Raw genomic sequence first — 23,752 nt, 5'->3', positions numbered from 1 at the left:
GAAAAGAAAGGCATTCTTGGTATGAAATAAAAAGCTTAATGTCAATTTCCTCTACTTCAGGGATGTTCCAAGTTGATGGAAGATGGGTGATAGAAAGAAACGGGAGGAAAAGCAAAGACCATAAGGATGTTAGACTGTAATTTTTCAGTCAAAGTAAAATATAATATTTGAAAGCAAAAATTTGTTATCATATGAAACTACAGTCAAAATCTTTGTAGAACTCTCCATATATTTCTATCTCAAAACCCATGAAACTTTAATATGCAGAGAAAAATAGGGTACAAAAAGGAAGATGATACTATACCTCAAAACTGTCTTTCTTATTAAAACCTCACCTTTGGAGAGGTCTACATGACAGCAAGTGAACATCTGGAATCTGCTGATTAAATGAATATTTCTTATTTTAATCCAAATACACAGCATTTGTGCAGTTATATAAAAGTGTAGACTGAGAAAAACTCTGCAGCACAGAAACCATATCTCCTCTTTGGAAAATGTGTTCTCTTGTCCTTTATTTTTAGAGACCCAGGCTGCAGAACTGGTTTATCATCGTGACTTGGAAAAGGTCATAAGAGACAGCCTTGTTACTATATCCAGGTGTGGCACAGAGCACAATGTCGAGACTATGCCCTAAGATTCATAAGATTCTCCCAGCATTGCAGGACTAAAAACTGGAGAGACCCCATTATTGAGTATACACAGAAGCATGACTATGACAGCTCTTCCAGTTGGGTGGCTACATCCAGGATGTCTGGTGAAGACCTGGAACACAGCAAAGCAGAGTAAAACACCCCACAGAGGGCATGGTGTTCTTTCAGGGATTCTAAACACTGTATGTATCTTCCTAAGTGCCTAATTTGCTACTGAAGAATGATTTGGCTTCTGGAAGTAATTTAGTTAGAAAATAGGGGATGACGATCAGGCTAAGGACGGTCTGTAATTTAGGGTCAGACTCCATGGCCCAACATCGCAATTTCTCAGTAGTTTATAATTTTTGCTTCCAATCTTAAACTGGAGAGAGTACAAGTGTGAGAAAACAAATGACCATTTTTCCTTCCGACATTCTAAATACTTCATCTGGAGTTGGGTACATTTTTGAATTTTCATTGTGTTAGGAAAGATAACATTATCTTAAATCATTTCTCTGTCTGTGTGCCTAATCATCAGATTGGCACAAAGAATCTCCATGTTTTTCATATCATTTTGTAAGTTTATCACATGTATACATATATATGCATGCATGTGAATTATGTATATTTATTTGTAAGTCATATCAATTGTTATAATACATTTGAAGTTTAAAAACTTTATATTTGGGCAATATTACATTAAGTAAGAAAAAGTTATATACCCTCAATGAATAGTGTTTCAATTTTTGCTAAAGAGACTATGGAAAAAGTCAAGTGAATCTTTGATAGGCACAATAGTGTTTTAATTATGAACACCAAAGGACCTCATAAAATCAACAGAGGTTCAGAGAACAAACTGTTGTGTTAATGCTAATCATATTCTTATCTAACTTACTGAAAATGTCTTACCATGATATTATGTACCAATACAGTTGTAAAGTGGCAAGTCTTTAGAAAAAGGCAAGTTGCCAAATAATAATAACCCAAGAAATTATGTATCATCTGAGGTTTGGAACAGAAATGAAATACACAATTTGTAATAACCACCTGCAAATTTGCAAAGCCACCACACAATCATAAAGTGTGATCAACAATGTGAACAAAGGGACTTCAAAAATGAAAGAAAAATTAAGGCAGGTATATTCTTTTCCAAGAAAACAAAGATAAAACTGAAGTGTGTGTTTTGTATATTTGTATTATAGAAACAAACTGACCTCTTGTTTTCTAAACAGTATAAACGACTTGTGGAAGTTAATGACTGTCATCCTTTTGCCCCTCCCCCTCCCCCCAAACACACACACACACACACACACACACACACACACACACACACATTTTTTCTCAGGAAATGCATGTGGCTGTGAGGATTTTTCTTAATTGAGGTAAAGGGTCTAAAACACCTAGAACCCACAGTCTTTTTCCATTTATGTACAAACCTTTACATTTTGTGAAGTTAGCAGTTTCGTTGATCAAGTCATCAGCATAATGAAACAGTTGGTATATTGAGCACTTTGGGTAATGGAGTCATCATTAACTGTACTGGGAAGGAGTACATAGGTTACAGGTTCCCATCACTGTACATATTGGAGAAAAACAGGTTTTTTAAGTTATAACTTTTTATGGTCAATGTAGTTATCAACTGTAATCACAGAAGTATTAACATGGCATAGTATTTTGGTATTGAAATGAAATGCAGCATTACATAAAAGTAATGCTGTTTATTTCAGGAAGAACTCTGTCTAACCAAGATAATTTCTACACGTCTTTAATGAAGGAAGCTTAGCACTTCCCTTGATAATTATTCCTACAGTCTAACAATAGCTCTATTCAAGAGCTTTTGTTATATGTAGTAAAATAGTTGCTCCAATTTTTACCAGTTTCTCCCTGAAGAGAAATAATTGATTCTTTGAAAGCTTTAAAAGGCTTTCAGATGAATGTTTCTGTCTTATGACAAGTGAGATCTCTGGGACCATGGCCTGGTCGCCATGCAGTTCACATGGGTCACGTCAGTTAGTCTATTACAGTGGAGAAGGGAGAAGAATCCCACATAAATTGCTAATTATGATCAAACCAGTCACAAGTAACATGAAACAATTTGAAAAATGAAAAATAAAATGTGTCTAGTTGTTCTGATTATGTAATTACACCAATGTGTGTAAATCTATAACCAAGTATCTTTTTTATTACTCCCCATTGACCGGGGAGCACATGAAGCTATAGAGATTATTTTAAGGACAATAAGACATGATTCTGTCCAGAGTTCCAAAGGACACCTGAATCTCGTCATGGCCCAGCCATCCCTTCTCCAGTGGGATACCTAATGGTACAAATAAAAGGGAAGTCAAAATGTCATTTAATTATTAACTAGGCTAAATCACAAAACCCAGTTATTTGGTAAAGTGAACTGAGCAGATGGTCGCTTCCCCCAAGAATGAATCTTGCCACCAGATGGGCCACAAGAAACTAAAGCAACCAGTGTTTACATAGAAAGAAAAGAAGGGAAAAAAGATATCTGCTGGCTTTCTTGTCCAGCCAGCTCTAAGGAGTAGGAAACCAATGAGACACACTTACATAATAAGTAAATTTGGCCAATCAGATTTGTATTTCATCCACTTTACAGAAAACAAAAAAGTGATGGGTAGAGGGGCAGGAACCTTAACTCCTCCCTTGCAGGACTCAGAGCGTTGAAGAAGTCAGGCCTATTCTCTTACGCAGTATGTAGGATACAATTCTCCCTCGGTATCTGCAGGGGATTGGTTCCAGGACCCCAGGGGATACCAAAATCCCAGATGCTCAAAAATGACATATTTGCATGTAACTTATGCACATTCTTTAAATCATCTCTAGATTACTTATAATACCTAATACATGTAAATGTTAGGTAAATAGTTGTAAATACAATGTAAATAGTTGCTAGCACATAGCAAATTCAAGTTTTGATTTTGGGAACTTTCTGGAATTTTTTTTCAAGTAGTTTTGATCTGCAGTTGGCTGAATGCAGAACCCTTGGATACAGAGGGTCGACTGTACTCTGCAAAACCAAACAGGAGCACCAGCTCCTCTCCGGGATATCCTGCCACGGCACAAGTTTCACAAGCTTTCTCCACAACAGCTAAAGGAGGAAATCAGGAAACTCCAGACAAGAACTCCCAACCATTTGGGGCAGCTCTCCAACAAAGAAATTCCAGGCCAGTGATCTAAAGCTGGAATCCTTTGCTCTGAAGGCAAAAGTTCTACTAAACAGAACAACTTCAACATTCTTTCCTAGCGCTGTCTTCTGGACTGCATGCTCCTTTTAATTACACAATAGAGTGTTATCAGCTATAGTCACCATGTGTCCATCAACGGATGAATGGACAAAGAAGATGTGGTCTATACATACAACAGAATATTATTCAGCCATGAGAAAGAAGGAAATCCTGCCATTTGTGACAACATGGATGGACCCTGAGGGCATTATGCTAAGTGAAATAAGCCAGATAGAGAAAGACAAATACTGCATGGGATCCCTTATATATGGAATCTAAGAAAAAAGTCAAACATAAAAACGGACGGTAGAAAACTGGTTGCCATGGAAGCGGGGGTGGGGAAAATAGGAGAAGGTTGGAAAAGGGTAGAAACTTTCATCTATAAGATGAATAATGTCTGAGCATTTAATGTATAACAAGGAAGTTCTAGTCTTATTGGTATCTGTATGCCTGGCAATAAATGTTTGTTGAATGAATGGAGCAGTGAGATATATAATTAATTTTTGGGGAAAGAGTCATTTGAAGAAAGATATGCAACCAAACATAGTAAACGTAACGATTATTCATCCTGATCTGTAGGCTGAAAGATAATGACACGAACTATCTGTATACTTTATTAACTACACACACATGGCTGTCATTCAACTCAAAGTCATGAAGTAATATGAGAAGATGCAAAAGATGAGCATCCATCGAGAAGAATTCCAAGGGGGGACCTGAATATTACTAAGAGTGCTTTAGAGTTTCCAAGCTGTAGAATACATCTAAATAATTAGAGGAATAAATTTACGAGGAGACATCGAGGCTTCCATCCTTAAGGTGGGTGCTGCAGATATTCATTCAGTTATTCAACAAAATGTCAAGAGTACTATGTTCCAGGCATTGTACTAGGCATCAAGAGTTCAGAGATAAAGAAAGAATAATTCTTGGCCTCATGGAAATCCCATTTTAGCCAGGTATGCAACATGAGAAAGAACAGTCTGCAGATCTTTGGGAATGTAGGAAAGGAAGTATTGGTTTTCCATATGCATCTAGATGAGCAATTTGAGGGAAATTTTTATGAGATCTGAAGCATGATCAGGATATTTCTCCATGTGACCTTTGGGTGGGAAGGAAATAGGCATTAGGCAGAGCTGGGGTAAGTGTAGAAATAGGGGTGGGGCAGTTAGGTGAAAACAAGGTAAAGAACACAGCATAATGAAAGTATAAAAGGGCATGATATTTTCTGGAAACTTAGTTCTCTGGTGGTTAAAGCAGATTGTGCCGATAAAGAAAGGGGTGAAAATTTTCAGAAGACAGAGTGGTAGAAAGTGATACTTTAAGGTAGATGGGGGACAGCTTGTAAATATTCTTGGCTTCCACGTTGAGGAGTTTGGACTGCTAGCCCTTCAATGCAAATCTATGATTAACTTCTACCTCCAGATCAACGTTCTTTGCCATCCTACCTAGAAACCTTGATCTCAACCCTTTGCTTCTTCTCTAGGATCATGCTTAGTGAATTATTTCCTTTATCATCAATCTCTCCTTTTTTCCTGTGTTTTCTCTTTAGTGTTTGAATAGCCTCAAATATCTTACATAATTAAAAAAAGAAACATTTGAGTGATCCTCACCAGCCACCATGCCCTCTCTTTCTTACCCTTCACTTCATGAAGACTGATCAGTATAGTTGCTTTACTCCTAATTCCACCGCAACTGAGATTCTGCTCCACTGGTATACCTCCTGTGTTAAGACAAACATCATCACTGACCCTGTTGTTGCCAACTCTAGGGGATGTCTTAAAATTATCTGTGGGGTCTTCTGCTGCATTTGTTAGTGTCACACATGTACTCTATACTTTCTAGTGTCTTGTCATCACTCGAGTTCACTTACTTTTTTTTTTTTAACCATTCATTCCCAGTCTCAAAAGTAGGATACTCCTCTGTCCGCCATTTAATGTTGACGTTCTTCAGGATTCAGCCCTTGTTCCACTTTTCTTCTCATTCGATACACTGTTCATGAGTAATTTCATATTCATTTGTGGTTTATTTTATATGTATATATAATGAGTCTGAAATCTGTCTCTCTGGCTTGGTCTTCCTGCATTTCAGATTTCTCTACACAAACTTCCATCTGTACATATCCCACAAAATATCTCAAACTCAAAAAAAGCCCAAGAAATAATGGAAAGATCTCCTCCAAACCTTCCCTATTGCTTGTATTCTCTAATATCAACTGTCACTAATATTCACCACATCATGAGAAAACCTTACATTATGCTAGACTACTTCATCTCCACCATGACACCCTCCCTCACAAAATTCTGGTGATTTTATTCCTAAATATTTCCTAATTTTTTTCTTTCCTCTGTACAAATACCAGCCTCAACATCTGTTGCTTGTGCAACTACTATACCCTTCTAATTAATATCTTTCCCCCAGTCATATTTCACAGTTATTCAACTCTTCTTCCAACCACTACAATGAGTCATCTTAAACATGATTATAAGTTTCCCTAGTTAAAATCTTTTACTGGTTCCCCATTACTCAGAGATACAGCCAAACTCCACTTCATGCTATATTCTTGCTTGTTTAAGACTATCCAAAGTTTTCCCATTGTAATTATGAAATTCATATAAGTCACCAAGACCTACAGTACCTTGCAAGAGAGGTTCCTCCCTATCTCATCAATCTCATTTTTAGTCACCCTGCCACCCTTGCTTGCTATAGCCATGTTCGTATTTTTTCAGTTCTTCAAAGAAGCCAAGCTCTTTCTTTCCTACCTCAGGTCCTTTGCAATGGGACTCGTTTCCCCAACTATGTGTGTGTTAGTTTCTTCTCACATTTAAATGAGACCTGATCAGAAAGGCCATTCCTGGCCATCACATTTCAAGTATGTCCATCCTCTCACTTTTTATATCAGCAATGTGTGTTTACCTGCATAGCACTCATCAGAGCTTACACTCATTTTTTTTTTTTTTTGACTCTTTGACATGTAGAGTGTGAGCTTCAAGAGAGCTGTATCCACAGCACAGTGTCTGGCATACATTGAATAACCACTCAATGAACGGTTATTGAATGGCTGTAAATTGCATGTGATATTCATGATAGCTCATTTTTACCTCCTTTTCTATCCTTCTGAACCTCTACTTCCTACCTCATAGTTTATGTTTTCATAATTCTGAACTGTTTGCAGTTATAGAGAAATGCCATGTTACACGGTTTCATACATTTTCTCCTGCTCCTATGTTTGTCTGGATAATCATCTATGTTTCCCTTCCTTCTGAGCCTGGATGACTTATTAAGCCTCAACTCAGGCGTCATCCCACCAGGAAACCTTCCTGAAAATCTAGGCTATGCTAAGTCAGGCTCCACTGAGCTCCATGACACTCTGGGTTCCCTCTATAGTACACTTTCCATGTTATATTGAAATGATCTGTTTTGGGCTGACTCCCCACCTCCCCAGTCACATATCTGTATTCATATTCCTTTAGGGGAAGGCTCACATCTTATTCCACTTTGTATTCCTTCTACAAATACGGTGCCTAAGAAAAAGATACTTTTGGATGACCCTAGTTTTAAACTTTGTTTCAAGTAATAGGAATTTCAAGAGTATTAAACAAAACCATGACATGGTCAATTCTGTGCTTTTACATAATCACTTAGCTATATGGAGGCTGGACTGTAATAGAGCCTATTAAAGCCTAATAAGAAGATGAGACAGTGATGGAGCAAGCAGGAGATGCAGAACAAAGGGGAGTGGCTAGTTAAGACTCAATAGGGGGTGAGGGAAATAGGGATAGGTTGGTAAAAGGCTGCAAACTTTCAATTATAAGATGAAATGGGTCTGAGGATCTAATATATAAAATATGATAACTACTGTTGATAACACTCTATTGTATGATTGAAATTTTCTAAGAGGGTGGAAATTAAATGTCCTCACCAAAAAAGAAGGGACAGGGTAAATAAGTGAGGTGATGTTTGTGTTAATTAACTCGATGGGGGAAATCCTTTCACAATGTGTATCAAATGAACACATAGTACACTTCAAATATCTTACATTTTGTCAATTATATCTCAATAAAGCTGAACAAAAGGAATCAGTAAGACAGAAGGGCTAAGTTGAAATGGTAATGACAGGGAAGGTGAACTGAAAAGAAGGAAGAATCTAATATGATTATATTTTCTGATTTCATTAATGGAAAGGACAGTATAACCATCTATAAAAAACAAAATGATATATGATGAGGCTGCTAATGCGCTGCAATTCGGTTCTCATAACCTTTGAATTGTATCAACCTTTCCTATAAGTCAAAGAATAATTTAGTTTGTTCATTCTCATTCCTGCATTTGCTAATGTGGAGTTTGCTTATGTGTGCATTCTGAAATACTTACCATTAGTGTGAAATGAGAATGTATCTTTCATTTTTTCTGCCTATTAGTCCATTAGCCTTTCATGTTAATTCTGTGTAATTCGAAATGCAACCAATATAGGAGAGGATAATTTTTTACATTTTCCTAAAAGATGGTACACTCACTTGGTAAAGTAATCAATTTTACACATTTACTTCAATTATATCAATTTCTAAATGTTATGAACCTTTCTCTTGACATCTATATAATTCTACATAATTTTCAATTGCTTTCAATTCCACCACTTAGTTGAGCTTCATTCCAGTTACTAAATAATGAGTTTTGAGAAAACCAGAATAAAAATCAAATATAAAATTCCAAGGATTATGCTAATGTAATATGTTTTTTCCTGTGTGGAAACTTGGATATACACAAAAGTAAAAAAAAAAGACATACAAAAATTTGACTTAAAGTAGAGAAAAAATTCCAAAAATCACCAAAACAATTGTAATGCTAGCCCATAACAGATCTATTCTATCTAACATTAGAAAAGAATTTTGAAGGAGTATTTCATGAAGATAAAATTTCAGGGTGTAATCCATGAAGATTTCCTGAGTGTACTGATTTATTTAACATCTTTATTGGAGTATAACTGCTTCACAATGTTGTGTTAGTTTCTGCTGTATAACAAAGTGAATCAGCTATACATGTACATATATCTCCATATCCCCTCCCTCTTGCATCTTCCTCCCAGCCTCCCTATCCCACCCCTATAGGTGGTCACAAAGCACCAAGCTGATCTCCCTGTGCTGTGCAGCTGCTTCCCACTAGATATCTATTTTACATTTGGTAGTGTATATATGTCAATGTTACTCTCTCATTTCATCCCAGCTTACCCTTCCCCCTCCCCGTGTCCTCAAGTCCATTCTCTACGTCTGTGTCTTTATTCCTGTCCTGCCCTTAGGTTCATCAGAACCATTTTTTTTAAGAATCCATATATATATATATGTGTTAGCTTATGGTATTTGTTTTCCTCTTTCTGACTTACTTCACTCTGTATGACAGACTCCAGGTCCATCCACCTCACTACAAATAACTCAATTTCATTTCTTTTTATGGCTGAGTAATATTCCATTGTATATACGTGCCACATCTGCTTTAACCATTCATCTGTCGATGGAAACTTAGGTTGCTTCCATGTCCTGGCTATTGTAAACAGAGCTTCAGTGAACATTGTGGTACATGACTCTTTTTGAATTACGGTATTCTCAGGGTATATGCCCAGTATGGTAGGTCGTATGGTAGTTCTGTTTTTAGTTTTTTAAGGAACCTCCATGCTGTTCTCCATAGTGGCTGTATCAATTTACATTCCCACCAACAGTGCAAGAGGGTTCCCTTTTCTCCACACCCTTTCCAGCATTTATTGTTTGTAGATTTTTTGATGATGGCCATTCTGACTGGTGTGAGGTGATACCTCATTGTAGTTTTGATTTGCATTTCTCTAATGATTAGTGATGTTGAGCATCCTTTCAAGTGTTTGTTGGCAATCTGTATATCTTCTTTGGAGAAATGTCTATTTAGGTCTTCTGCCCATTTTTGGATTGGGTTGTTTGTTTTATTGATATTGAGCTGCTTGTAAATTTTGGAGATTAATCCTTTGTCAGTTGCTTCATTTGCAAATATATTCTCCCATTCTGAGGGCTGTCTTTTCATCTTGTTTATGGTTTCCTTTGTTGTGCAAAAGTTTTTAAGTTTCATTAGGTCCCATTTGTTTATTTTTGGTTTTATTTCCATTTTCTAGGAGGTGTGTCAAAAAGGATCTTGCTGTGATTTATGTCATAGAGTGTTCTGCCTATGTTTTCCTCTAAGAATTTTATAGTGACTGGCTTACATTTTGGTCTTTAAACCATTTTGAGTTTATTTTTGTGTATGGTGTTAGGGAGTGTTCTAATTTCATTCTTTTACATGTAGCTGTCCAGTTTTCCCAGCACCACTTACTGAAGAGGCTGTCTTTTCTCCATTGTATATTCTTGCCTCCTTTATCAAAAATAAGGTGACCATATGTGCGTGGCTTTATCTCTGGGCCTTCTATCCTGTTCCATTGATCTATATTTCTGTTTTCGTGTCAGTACCATACTGTCCTGATTACTGTAGCTCTGTAGTATAGTCTGAAGTCTGGGAGCCTGATTCCTCCAGCTCCATTTTTCTTTCTCAAGATTGCTTTGGCTATTCAGGGTCTTTTGTGTTCCCATACAAATTGTGCAATTTTTTGTTCTAGTTCTGTGAAAATTGCCATTGGTAGTTTGATAGGGATTGCACTGAATCTATAGATTGCTTTTGGTAGTATAGTCATTTTCACAATGTTGATTCTTCCAATCCAAGGACATGGTATATCTCTCTATCTGTTTGTATCATCTTTAATTTCTTTCATCAGTGTCATAGTTTTCTGTATTCAGATCTTTTGTCTCCTTAGGTGGGTTTATTCCTAGGTATTTTATTCTTTTTGCTGCAATGGTAAATGGGAGTGTTTCCTTAATTTCTCTTTCATCTTTAGTGTATAGGAATGCAAGAGATTTCTGTGCATTAATTTTGTATCCTGCTACTTTACCAAATTCATTGATTAGCTCTAGTAGTTTTCTGGTAGTATGTTTGGATTGTCCATGTATAGTATCATGTCATCTGCAAACAGTGACATCTTTACTTCTTCTTTTCCACTTTGGGTTCCTTTTATTTCTTTTTCTTCTCTGATTGCTGGTGCTAAAACTTCCAGAACTATGTTGAAAAATAGTGGTGAGAGTGGACAACATTGTCTTGTTCCTGATCTCAGTTTTTCACCATTCAGAATGATGTTGGCTGTGGGTTTGTCATATATGGCCTTTATTATGTTGAGGTAAGTTCCCTCTATGCCTACTTTCTGGAGGGTTTTTATTATAAATGTGTGTTGAATTTTGTCGAAAGCTTTTTCTGCATATATTGAGATGATCATATGGTTTTTCTCCTTCAGTTTGTTAATATGGTGTATCACATGGATTGATTTGCATATATTGAAGAATCCTTGCATTCCTGGAATAAACCCCACTTGATCATGGTGTATGATCTTTTTAATGTGCTGTTGGATTCTGTTTGCTAGTATTTTGTTGAGGATTTTTGCATCTATGTTCATCAGTGATATTGGCCTGTAGTTTTCTTTCTTTGTGACATCTTTGTCTGGTTTTGGTATCAGGGTGATGGTGGCCTCGTAGAATGAGTTTGGGAGTGCTCTTCCCTCTGCTATATTTTGGAAGAGTTTGAGAAGGATGGGTGTTAGCTCTTCTCTAAATGTTTGATAGCATTTGCCTGTGAAGCCATCTGGTCCTGGGCTTTTGTTTTTTGGAAGATTTTTAATCACAGTCTCAATTTCATTGCTTGTGATTGGCCTGTTTATATTTTCTATTTCTTCCTGGTTCAGTCTTGGAAGGTTGTGCTTTTCTAAGTATTTCCATTTCTCCCAGCTTGTCCATTTTATTGGCATATAGTTGCCTGTAGTAATCTCTCATGATCCTTTGTATTTATGCAGTGTCGGTTGTTACTTCTACTTTTTCATTTCTAATTCTATTGATTTGAGTCTTCTCCCTTTTTTTTGTGATGAGTCTGGCTAATGGTTTATCAACTTTATCTTCTCAAAGAACCAGCTTTTAGTTTTACTGATCTTTGCTATTGTTTCCTTCATTTCTTTTTCATTTATTTCTGATTTGATCTTTATGATTTCTTTCCCTCTGCTAACGCTGGGTTTTTTTTTTTTGTTCTTCTTTCTCTAATTGCTTTAGGTGTAAGGTCTGCTTGTTTATTTGAGATGTTTCTTGTTTCTTGAGGTAGGATTGTATTGCTATAAACTTCCCTCTTAGAACTGCTTTTGCTGCATCCCATAGGTTTTGGGTCATTGTGTTTTCATTGTCATGTGTTTCTAGGTATTTCTTTATTTCCTCTTTGATTTCTTCAGTGATCTCTTGGTTATTAAGTAGTGTATTGTTTAGCCTCCATGTATTTGTATTTTTTTACAGATTTTTTCCTGTAATTGATATCTAGTCTCATAGCCTTGTGGTTGGAAAAGATACTTGATACAATTTCAATTTTCTTAAATTTACCAAGCTTGATTTGTGACCCAAGATATGGTCTATCCTGGAGAACGTTCCATGGGCACTTGAGAAGAAAGTGTATTCTGTTGTTTTTGGATGGAATGTCCTATAAATATCAATTAAGTCCACCTTGTTTAATGTGTCATTTAAAGCTTGTGTTTCCTTATTTATTTTCATTTTGGATGATCTGTCCATTGGTGAAAGTGGGGTGTTAAAATCCCCCACTATGACTGTGTTACTGTTGATTTTCCCTTTTATGGCTGTTAGCAGTTACCTTATGTATTAAGGTGCTCCATATGCTGGGTGCATAAATATTTACAATTGTTATATGTTCTTCTTGGATTGATCCCTTGATTATTATGTAGGGGCCTTCTTTGTCTCTTGTAATAGTCTTTATTTTTAAGTCTATTTTGGCTTAAATGAGAATTGCTTCTCTCGCTTTCTTTTGATTTCCATTTGCATGGAACATCTTTTTCCATCCCTCACTTTCAGTCTCTATGTGTCCCTAGGTCTGAAGTGGGTCTCTTGTAGACATATATATGGGTCTTGTTTCTGTCTCCATTCAGCCAGTTTATGTCGTTTGGTTGGAGTCTTTAATCCATTTACATTTGTTAGTTATCGATACGTATGTTCTTATTACCATTTTCTTAATTGTTTTGGGTTTGTTATTGTAGGTCTTTTCCTTCTCTTGTGTTTCCTGCCTAGAGAAGTTCCTTTAGCATTTGTTGTAAAGCTGGTTTGGTGGTGCTGAATTCTCTTAGCTTTTTCTTGTCTGTAGAGATTTAAATTTCTCTGTCGAATCTGAATGAGATCCTTGTTGAGTACAGTAATCTTGGTTGTAGGTTTTTCCCTTTCATCGCTTTAAATATCTCCTGCCACTCCCTTCTGGCTTGCAGAGTTTCTGCTGAAATATCAGCTCTTAACCTTATGGGGATTCCCTTGTATGTTATTTGTTGCTTTTCCCTTGTTGCTTTTAATATTTTTTCTTTGTATTTAATTTTTGATAGTTTGATTGATATGTGTCTTGGCATGTTTCTCTTTGGGTTTATCCTGTATGGTACTCTCTGTCCTTCCTGGACTTGACTATTTCCTTTCCCATGTTAGGGAAGTTTTCGACTATAATCTCTTCAAATATTTTCTCAGACCGTTTCTTTTTCTCTTCTTCTTCTGGGACCCATATAATTAGAATGTTGGTGCATTTAATGCTCTCCCAGAGGTCTCTGAGACTGTCCTCAATTCTTTTCATTCTCTTTTCTTTATTATGCTCTGTGGTAGTTATTTCCACTCTTTAATCTTCCAGGTCACTTATCCGTTCTTCTGCCTCAGTTATTCTGCTGTTGATTCCTTCTAGAGAATTTTTAATTTCATTTATTGTGTTGCTCATCATTGTTTGTTTGCTCTTTAGTTCTTCTAGGTCCTTGTTAAATGTTTCTTGTATTTTCTCCATTCTATTTCCACAGTTTTGGATCATCTTTACAATCATTACTCTGAATTTTTTTCAGGTAGGTTCCCTATTTCATCTTCATTTATTTGGTCTTGTAGGTTTTTACCTTGCTCCTTCATCTGTAACATATTTTTTTGTCATTTCTTTGTTGTTGTTTTTTTTTGATGGGTGGTGCTGTATTCCTGTCTTACTGGTTTTTTGGCCTGAGACGTCCAGCACTGGAGTTTGCAGGCAGTTGGATAGAACTGGGTCTTGGTGCTGAGATGAGGACCTCCGGGAGGCCTCACTCCAATTGATATTCCCTGGGGTCTGAGGTTCTCTGTTAGTCCAGTGGTTGGGACTCGGAGCTCTCACCTCAGGAGCTCAGGCCCGACCTCTGGCCTGGGAATCAAGATCCTGCAAGCCTCGGGGTGTGGTTAAAAAACAAGAAAAAAAGAAGCAGTGCAATATCAAAGAATAAAAAACATAATAAAATTAGAAAGATCAAAACTATATTAGGAAAATAAAGCTATAATTGAAACAACTGCAACAAGGTAAAATAAAACCACAACAGAAAAAAGAAAGGAAAAAATGGGGGTGGGGACAAGCCAAAAGGAGTGAACAATAACAAAGTATAAAGAATAAAATAAAATTAGAGAAATAAAAGATTTATTAGGAAAAATAAAAATCTAAAAGAATCAACAACAATGAATCAACAAGGTAAAACAGAACCCCAATCTAAAAGAGGGGCAAAAAAAAAGTCTTGGCTATGGGGGCGGAGTTTAGGTGGGGGTGGAGTTTAGGCAGGGGCTGGGTTTAGGGTGGGGTGGGACCTAGGCAGGTGGGGGGTGACGTTTGAGCATGCAGGGGGGGGCTTAGGCGGGGCAACATTCAAGATGGGGTAGGCCCTCTGCTTAGGACCTGCTCAGAAGGGGAGAGGCAGCACGTGGAAAGGAGGACCTCTGGAATGTGGAGTTCTCCTAGTTTGAAGGTAGGGCCCTGAGTGAGGGTGTGTGGGTGGGGTTTAGGCCCAGTGCGCTGGAGGGGGTCTCCGAGTGTAGACTTAGGGCCCTGCGTGGGGGTGTAGGGGAGGGGCTTGGGCTCTGCAGGGCAGGAGGGAGGCTCTGAGGGCAGAGGATTAGGCCCATGAGCCCAACAGGCTTCCCGGTGCCTAAGTAGACAGGGAAAGCACTGGCCCCGTCCCCTTCCATTCCTTTGCGCCCCTCTCCTACTGTCTCCCCCAGGGTCTCCCCGTCGCTGCTGGACCCCTAACCGTGGGTGGGTCCCGCTGGGTGTAGGAACTCCTCCCCTCCCCCAGCCACCCCTCAGGGGTGCCGGTCCGAGGTCCGGCCTTTACTTTTGCTCCCCCTTCCCTCCCTGCTACTCCCTCAGGACCCCTGTGGCTGGAGGGGGCCTCGGTGGGCAGAGGATCTGGCCTGAGATCTCAGCAGGTCCCGGGGGGGGGGAGGAGTTTCCCCAAGTGGGCAGGGGAAACCTAGCCACACTCCCTTTTTTTTTTTTTTTTTTTTGCGGTACGCGGGCCTCTCACTGCTGTGGCCTCTCCTATTGCAGATCACAGGCTCCAGATGCGCAGGCTCAGCGCCCATGGCTCACGGGCCCAGCCGCTCCGCAGCATGTGGGATCCTCCTGGACCGGGGCACGAACCTGTGTCCCCTGCGTGCGTGGGCAGGCAGACTCTCAACCACTGCGCCACCAGGGAAGCCCCACACTCCCTTTTGATCCTCTGCCCTCCCAGTGGTTCCCCAATTCCCCGCTTCGGGCGTGAGATCCCTTCCCCTCCCCCAGCTGCCCCTCAAGGGCGCCAGTCCCATCCTGCCTCCCTTTCTCCTCCCCCTTCATCCCCCACGCCCCACATCCTACCCGTTCGCTGGGGGTTCCTCCCGTCCCCTTAGGTGTCTGTGGTGTCCCCCACGGGAGCCTGGTAGGTGCCCTAGTTGTGAAGAGACACGAACTCCACGTCCTCCTAGTCTGCCATCTTGACTCCACCCCCCTGTACTCATGTACTGACATACAGTATAATGAGTAAGAGCACAGCACCTGAAGTCAGAGAGGCTTTTACTCAAAAGTTTTTCTTTCTGGCAAATTTCTTAATTTCTCTCTGAACTCCATCCCATTGTAAAATGAGAAAAATAATTCAATTAGTTCAGATTTTATAGGATGCAAGTTTTAGAAAGCAATTCAAGTTAGTTTCAGTGCAGAAAAGAATTTATTACCCCAGGTTACCAAAAAGTGTTAAGAATGCTAAGTGCTAACTTACTCAAGTGGTATCCATGTGCTCAAACAATGGTTCTTTTTCTCCCTCTCTATCACTTGTGACTGTTTTCTTGAGGTTGGCTTCATTCCCAGCCAGGTGCCAGGGCCTATACACATGGTGGGAAAGTTGCTAGCTCATTTTTTTCTTTTTCTTTCTTTCTTTCTTTTTGGTACCATGAGCTGAGAGGACTTATATAATTCTGGAAATCACACAGAAAAAAATAGCAACTTTCCTAGGGCAGAACAACTAGTCACGCTTGGATCATTGTGACCAGCCCTGAACCAATTGTAGTTTCAGGAAGAAAAATAATTATGATCATCCAGGCCATGGGTCCAGCCAGCATTTGGTCCACGGGGCAAGATCAATTCCACCCAACCACAAGGTTTCTGCAGAATTACTGCAGAATAAGGAAAGGGTGCTCCCTTAAGGAGGAGATAACAGAGAGGCAAAAAACAGTTTTCCATTATAATAATACACATTCCAAGGTGGTTGGAAGGTTAAGTTAGATGATACACAAAAGCACATCAGAAAACAATAAAAGTGGATTTATTATTAATTACTGATGTGCAATATTAATGTAATCATGGGCTATGCTTATCTTCTGCCTATAGAGGAGAATTTGGTCTCTGCCTGACCAATTCCTGGGCCTTTATTGTTCAGGTTAAAGATAAAGATAAGAATCACAGTGTTGAAGAGTTGAAGAGAGTAAGGGATCATATACTGAACAAATATTTACTGAGCCCGTACTTTGTGCTAGACAGTTCTAGGTGCTAGGATAAAGTGGTTAAACTAAACAGATGCAGCCCCTCCTCTTGTGCACTCGTTCAAACAAAATAATTTCAGGTATGATCAACGATTTCTAGAAAAGTAATGCAAAGTAATAATGCTAAAAATTGCCTAGGAATGAATTATTTTAGATTGGGTAGCATGAAGAGGCCTCGGCAAGAACGCAATAAGACAACGGTACAAGACAGTCAGTACCTGTTGGCTAGAATGTGGTGGGTAAGAAAGGGAAAAACAGAGATGAAGATGGAGAGAAAACAGGGACCTTCTTATGATGAAGAATCTCAATTTGTTTATTTGAATCTAAATAGAAGCCATTGAAAGATTTTGATCAGGAATAAAATGTGATCTGCTTTAGGTTACTGAAAAATCATGGTATCTTTTTTTTTTAATTATTAATTGGGGCAAAAATAGAAACAGGAACACCAATTAGGAAGTTTTTGCATTCAGTGCTGTGATTATGGTGATGAGAAATATGAAGATCACAATAAAGGTGAAAAGAAAAGTGGATCGATACCAGATAATTTTGGAGATAAAATTGACAAAACTCAGTATTGTATTGGATATGGAAACTGAGAGTAAAAGAAGTATCAAGGATAGTTTCTAGGTTTTAGCCTTGAGCAACTGGATGGATAAAAAGATAGGAGGAGAAATAAATTTGGGGATAAAAGAATCAATAAGGGGCTTCCCTGGTGGCGCAGTGGTTGAGAGTCCACCTGCCAATGCAGGGGACACGGGTTCATGCCCCGGTCCGGGAAGATCCCACATGCCGCGGAGCGGCTGGGCCCATGAGCCATGGCCACTGAGCCTGCACATTCGGAGCCTGTGCTCCGCAATGGGAGAGGCCACGACGGTGAGAGGCCTGCATACCACAAAAAAAAAAAAAGAATCAATAAGAGTTTCCTTTTGGCCATGATAAATTTGAGCTCTCTATTAGACATCTAGGTGGCAATGTCAAATAGGCAGGTGATCACATGAGTCTGGAGTGGTCAAGCTGAAGATATAGATGTCAGAGTCATGAGCATATAAATGATACTAAAAGCCTCGATGTTGAATGAAATATCCTAGGGAGAGGTTTTGGATACAGACATGTAGGGGGCCTAGCAGTAAAGTCTGAGACTCACACATTAAGGTGCCAAACACAGAAGTAAAAGATGACAGTTTAGATGCTGAAGAACACAGGTATCAGTGAAGAAAAAGGAAACCATGGAATTGTGATGTTGTGGAGAGTCTTTTCAAGAAGGGAATGATGAATGATGTCAAATTCTTCTGAGAAAATCTGACAGTGTCAGAGAAGTGACCATTGGATTATACAACATGAAGGTCCTTGGTGACCTGGACAGGTGTAGTTTCAGTGGATTGATGGTAATAGAAGCCCAGATGGAGTGGATTGTAAAGAAAATGTGGAATGAAGAACAGGAGAAATAGAACAGTAGTTACAGGTCAGTGTGCTCAAAGGATGGTTTTCTTAAGCCATGAAAGTTGATGATAATAATCCAGAAAAGAATGTGAAACTGAAATGCCCAAAAAAGGTGTGTGGTGGTAGTTATATGTGGGTAAAATTCCAAGAAGTAGAGAAGGATGATATCCAGAGCACCAGTAAAGGAGCTGCCTTTGACGGGGCTGGAGCCCTCAGCCACTATCACAGGAGAGAAGGAAGGTAGAGCGTGTGTGCGGAGATGGAAGTGTTTAAATGGACTCGACGGTGGAAAAAAGAGAATATTTTCTTCTGAGAACTTCTATTTTCTCAATAAAATATGTGACAATGTCATTATCTGATAATTTAAACTATGGGGGGATATTGGAGGTAGCAGAGAGAGGAAAAGGCATAGAATTGCTGTTTCAAAGTGTAAACAAGCAAACTACACAGAAAGGTGCTATAGGATGAGGGGTGCATAGATCGTCAGATAATATTTGTGGTCATGGATTTAGGCTGAGCTCAGGGAGCTGGCTTGTGTGTCATTTCTAGCAACTTTTAGTATACAAATAGTTGGGATTAACCAAGTTTGGGATTTTGCTAGTAAAAATCATATTGGCAAAGAGAGGCAAGGAAGTTAAGGTTGTTTGCAAGGGAATAATTAGACTTATAGTCAATCTAAATTAAAATATGGAAGGAGAAAAAGTAATGTTGAGGATTATGGATAATTTTAAAAGTGGTGGAGTCAGTGAACACTGAAAACTGTTGGCACAAAAGCAAATAATCGATTTTGAAGAATTGATTTGAGAAAATATCAGAGTCAGTGTGGACTGGATTTGGGGAGTTTAGAGAAGTTTGGCGAGAGGAAGAAAAATCTAGGTGACAGCTCTGTGAAAAACAATGATGCACAAGGATTTTAGGAGGGCTTAATTATTATGAATGGAACTCTTCGTTGGCATTTTTTGAGGCACTGCTGCAAAGATTTACAATTGCTTTACAAGGATGTTTTGAAAAAGGATTGGCATTTCTTTGAACATGACCCAGCACTGAGAATGTGCCTGCCTGAACTACATAGGGGATTCTGATTCTTTATAATTATCAGGTCTTCATCAGACCTATGGAGCAGCCAGGATGATCTTTTAGAAGACAAGTCAGCAAACTACTTTGTACCTAAAGTGTTACTGGAACCCAGACTTACCCATGTGTATACATATCACCTATGGCTGCTTTAGCACCATACCTGCAGAACTGAGTATAGTAGGATAGAGTACACACAACAGAATCCACAAAGCCTGAACTATCTCCTATCTGGCCCTTTGGAAAATGTTTGCCCATCTCTGTTTTAGAACATAAATCAAATCACATTGCTCCCTACTTCAAACCTTCCAGTGACTTTCAATAAAATCCAAATTTGTTAGTCCAGCTGACCTCTCCATACTCACTCCCCTGACTCTCCTTCCAGCTAGCTCATTTATCCACAGCTACAGAGGCTTGCTTTCTGTCCCTCCAGTGCAACAAGTGCCTTTCTGCCGTGTGCCTTTGCCATAGGCTAAGAACACTCTGCCCTGAATCTTCACGTGGCTGGTTTGTCTCACCATTCAAGCTTCAACCTCCATGTTTCGTCCCAAAGATCAGCTCTGTGGCACTGCACACCACACTTTCCTTCAGAGCACTTACAACTATTGTGTACTGACTTGTTTGTTTCTTTACCTTCTGCTTCTCTCCATGGGAATGTAAGTCCTCTCAGGATGGGACCCATGTTTATTTTTTGTTCCCTACTTGTAAGCCTCAGAGCCTAGAGCCTGGCACAGAGGAGGTGGTCATGAACACTAGTTAAATAAATGAAAGAAAAATAATAAATGCCTAGCACTTCAGAATGTTACATATTTTTCGCAATACTGCTCTGAGGTCTATCCTCTAAGGAGTTCGTACTGTGACTACCCTTAGTGTCTTCTATATAGTGCACAGATTCTAGAGCCACACTGAATTACAGCTCTGCCCCTTGCCAGACGTGTGACCTTTGATAAAGTACTTAACCTTTATTTCAGTCTGTCCATTTGGAAAATGTGGATAAGATAGTAGCTATCCCATAGCGTTGTGAGGATTAAACTAATTTATGCATCTTAAGGGCCTCAAAGATGTATGTCTTGTGGTAAGCAATGAACAAGTGATGGCTATTTTTAGCATCGCCATCATCATCATCAACATCCCTAGACCAACCAATTATTGCCAGGGAGGCATTGTCACATAAGAGCACAGAAGCTTCTGCCATGTTAAACTCCATAAGGATCATAAAGGTTGGGGAGGGGACTGCTCAGAGAAGACATGGTGATGCGTGATTTATGATTTTCAATCTTATTTGAATGCTAAAAAGAACAAATTAGCAGAAAGATAACAACCTTACCTAGAATACATTTCAACCCTGTGGGGATCTGGGCATGCCATTTTACTTGTTTTGATCTTAATTCTTTCATTTGTAAAATAGATTATTTCTAAAATCTTTCCAGTTCTAAAAGTTTATGACTTTTATAACCACAAATTCACATGTAATACAGAGGAGAAAAACTTAAAAATTATCCTACTTAGTTTTCAACAAATTCTAACTTTTTAATGTATAAGACATGAGCCAGTTTTCATTTTCATCCTGATTTATATGAACAATATTTCTGGGTCTCACAAAATTCTTATGCTGTAAATTAAGTACGATTGTAGTCTATTTCATGAATAGGTTAAAGGATATTAAATGATTTTTCCAAGGTCTTTCTAAAACTTATTTTAGAAGACCTGAGATTGAAATGAAATTATTCCGAGTTTCTTGTCACTTGACTGAATTAGCTTTCATTCTCTCTCTGGCACAGCTAACTTGGTAACATTCTCCTGTTAAGAGTGTAATCTTGGATGAAATAACCATACATCACTCCAAAGAGATTTCAAAGTACCAAGAATGCTTTCTGGATTATAAATTCCTAGGAGACTTTACTTCATATAGACCACAAAATATATTCAAATTAACCAGTAAAGAGTCAAGAGTTATTTCACACTAGGAATTAGATAGGTGTCAAAGGGGAATTATAAAAATGTAACCATTACAGAAACCTCTTACTTTACATTTAGTGGCTGCTGCTCCTTTCTGTGCAATTCATCATGTAGATAATGATTTAAGTGGCTGTGAATACTTGTTTTAAGATCACTTTTCTAGATTTTTTTTTGGTTTATTTTCTCCTTTAGATCTCAATTAACATTGACAACAGACATTTAAAAACAGCTAACAAAAGATGATTTTCATATGCTAGAAATCACATACATGAAAGTAGTGTTTGTCAAATATATTTATGCTGCATTAAAAATTGCATTTAAAAAACAAAAAAAACCCTTTTTGTTGATCTCTTTTCAACCATTAACAAAAGGACTAAGGGGCTTCCCTGGTGGCGCAGTGGTTGAGAGTCCGCCTGCCGATGCAGGGGACACAGGTTTGTGCCCCGGTCCGGGAGGATCCCAAATGCCGCGGAGCGGCTGGGCCCGTGAGCCATGGCCGCTGAGCCTGCACGTCCGGAGCCTGTGCTCCGCAACGGGAGAGGCCACAACACTGAGAGGCCCGTGTACCGCAAAAAATAAGAAAAAAAAAAAAAGTACTAAGAATAACAGAGAGACACATATCTATGGTTATAGAGATAGATAGACAGATATCTCCCTCATGAAATGTGATGATAATGATGATAAAGATGTGAATAGCATCAATACGTGGATCATTTTCATGAGCTTTATTCTCCTTTAATAAAAATGAGAATAATATTGACCTTAAAAATACAGTGAAGTTTATTATTACCACTTCCTGGCCCTTGGTAATTCTTGCCCTTCAGAAACTTGGGGGAAAGCAAAGAGTAAACCCTCCTTGGAATCTACGTATCAGTCATGTGTCAGGGATGCCAATAACCTTAAGGGCCAGATAATTTATAGGAACATCACGTTTCACATGAAATTCCATCCCCAACAGAATCCATGGATCATTTCCCTTTAGGGAAACCAAATCAAAACAAAACAAGACAAGCCACACTTTCCAATTTTGCAGCCAGAATGTATCAAAGGGATGTTTTCTTAGAAGAAAAGAAAAATCAATAGGCATATATTCTGCAGCACATGAATCACAAAACCCTGAATTTCCAGTTTTCTACCACCTCTCAATGTCCTGCAAGGGATATTTGTCATTGTCACAATTATTAGACTCTTCAAATAGAGACATGTTCCAGAACCCTCCAGGAGATAGGTTTCAATAGCACTTTAGGCAGTTTACACGACCCGCTTCCCACTCAGCCAGGGAAAAGGCCCTCAGCTCACTGAGGGTTGCTGAAGGGAAGGGGCGTTCTGCGTCTTTTGGTAACCTAATTGGCTTCCATTTTGCCCTACCCCACAGTAGATAATATCCCTCACAAATGGCCTTGTCTGTTTTCATTCCACTCTCCTCTTTTTCTGTTCCTTTCCTCCTGATTTTTGCAGTTTCCTTGCTTCCTACATGTATCTCTCCGCTTACATTTTTGCAGCAGAAAACAAGAGAATATGATTTAGAAGTGGTGAATATGAATTGGCAAAGAAATACTATTCAAATGTCTTTCTTTTGTCCAACTTCTTTGTGAAGGGCAAAATACACATTCAACAGAAGTTGTATGGGTGATACGTAGTATTAATAGGAATGTTTTTCTCCGATTATGTTTATATCACTATTTAGGGAATGTATAAAATGAGAGACTTATCTCCTGTTTGTAACTTTACTAGGAAAACACAGTTTATCTAACATCGTAAGATTAGAGCAAAAAATACCAAATTATAGCTAAGTTCTCTGTATAAGCTATATGAACTGATTTACGGAGCCGGAAGTTTGGATTAGGCAATGGACTCCATGTTGTAATGTAAAATTCCAAGGGGATTTTTACAATTTTTCCAATCCATTACAAGTGCAGAAGGTATATGTTTTACTTCACAACTTTTGCTTTCTATTTTCGTGTGTGTGTAACAATGCACTTAATATGTGTTGTGTAAATGTGTAAATATATGTATAAATTGGCAATGGGCAATTGAAGTTTTGGAAGACCTCTGAATAAGAGTATCTTCTGTACCTAAAATATTATTTTTAGCCATATCAAATAAGACCTCTAACAATGTTCTCTTTTCAAGATTCTTGAAAGGTAATTTTCAATTTGGCATAAGCTTTGGCTATTTACAGATTTGTCATAATTAACACTTGGGCTTAATCAGGGTCTTTTCTAAAGCTATAGATAGATCCCCATCTCTGACTATTGATCATAGTGAGGTTAATAATTAACCACACAGCAGAAAGCATTTTCATTTGTTTTAATCTAAGTTCATCATTCTCCTCAGGGTCAGTTATCCACGTGAGTGGCACCACAACCTGCTAGTCTGTGGGATTTGTGGAAGACACAGCACTACCTGTAAAGCATTTTCTGAACAATACTTGTCTTGGCATCCAGAGGTAAGTCTCTCAAGGTGTGCTGCAAGAACCACATGGGGAAAGGTAGAT

The 23,752-nt window shown here is 38.6% G+C and overlaps 1 long non-coding RNA gene across 1 annotated transcript in view; it reads right to left on the bottom strand.

Annotated features, from left to right (window-relative positions):
* Positions 1-1,078: 1,078 nt before the first annotated feature.
* The window catches only part of LOC111173432 (uncharacterized), a 62,789-nt gene continuing 40,115 nt past the window's right edge, over positions 1,079-23,752 (bottom strand). Inside the window, exon 6 of the long non-coding RNA XR_016391149.1 lies at positions 1,079-2,203. This is a non-coding gene — a long non-coding RNA (uncharacterized LOC111173432). The remainder of the gene's footprint in view (positions 2,204-23,752) is intronic.

The sequence above is a fragment of the Delphinapterus leucas genome, chromosome 21 (assembly GCF_059928025.1).
Source record: "Delphinapterus leucas isolate spDelLeu-1000000601 "Yukka" chromosome 21, BTC_Dleu_Yukka2, whole genome shotgun sequence".
NCBI lineage: Eukaryota > Metazoa > Chordata > Mammalia > Artiodactyla > Monodontidae > Delphinapterus > Delphinapterus leucas.
This window is presented reverse-complemented; position numbering and strand designations above follow the sequence as displayed.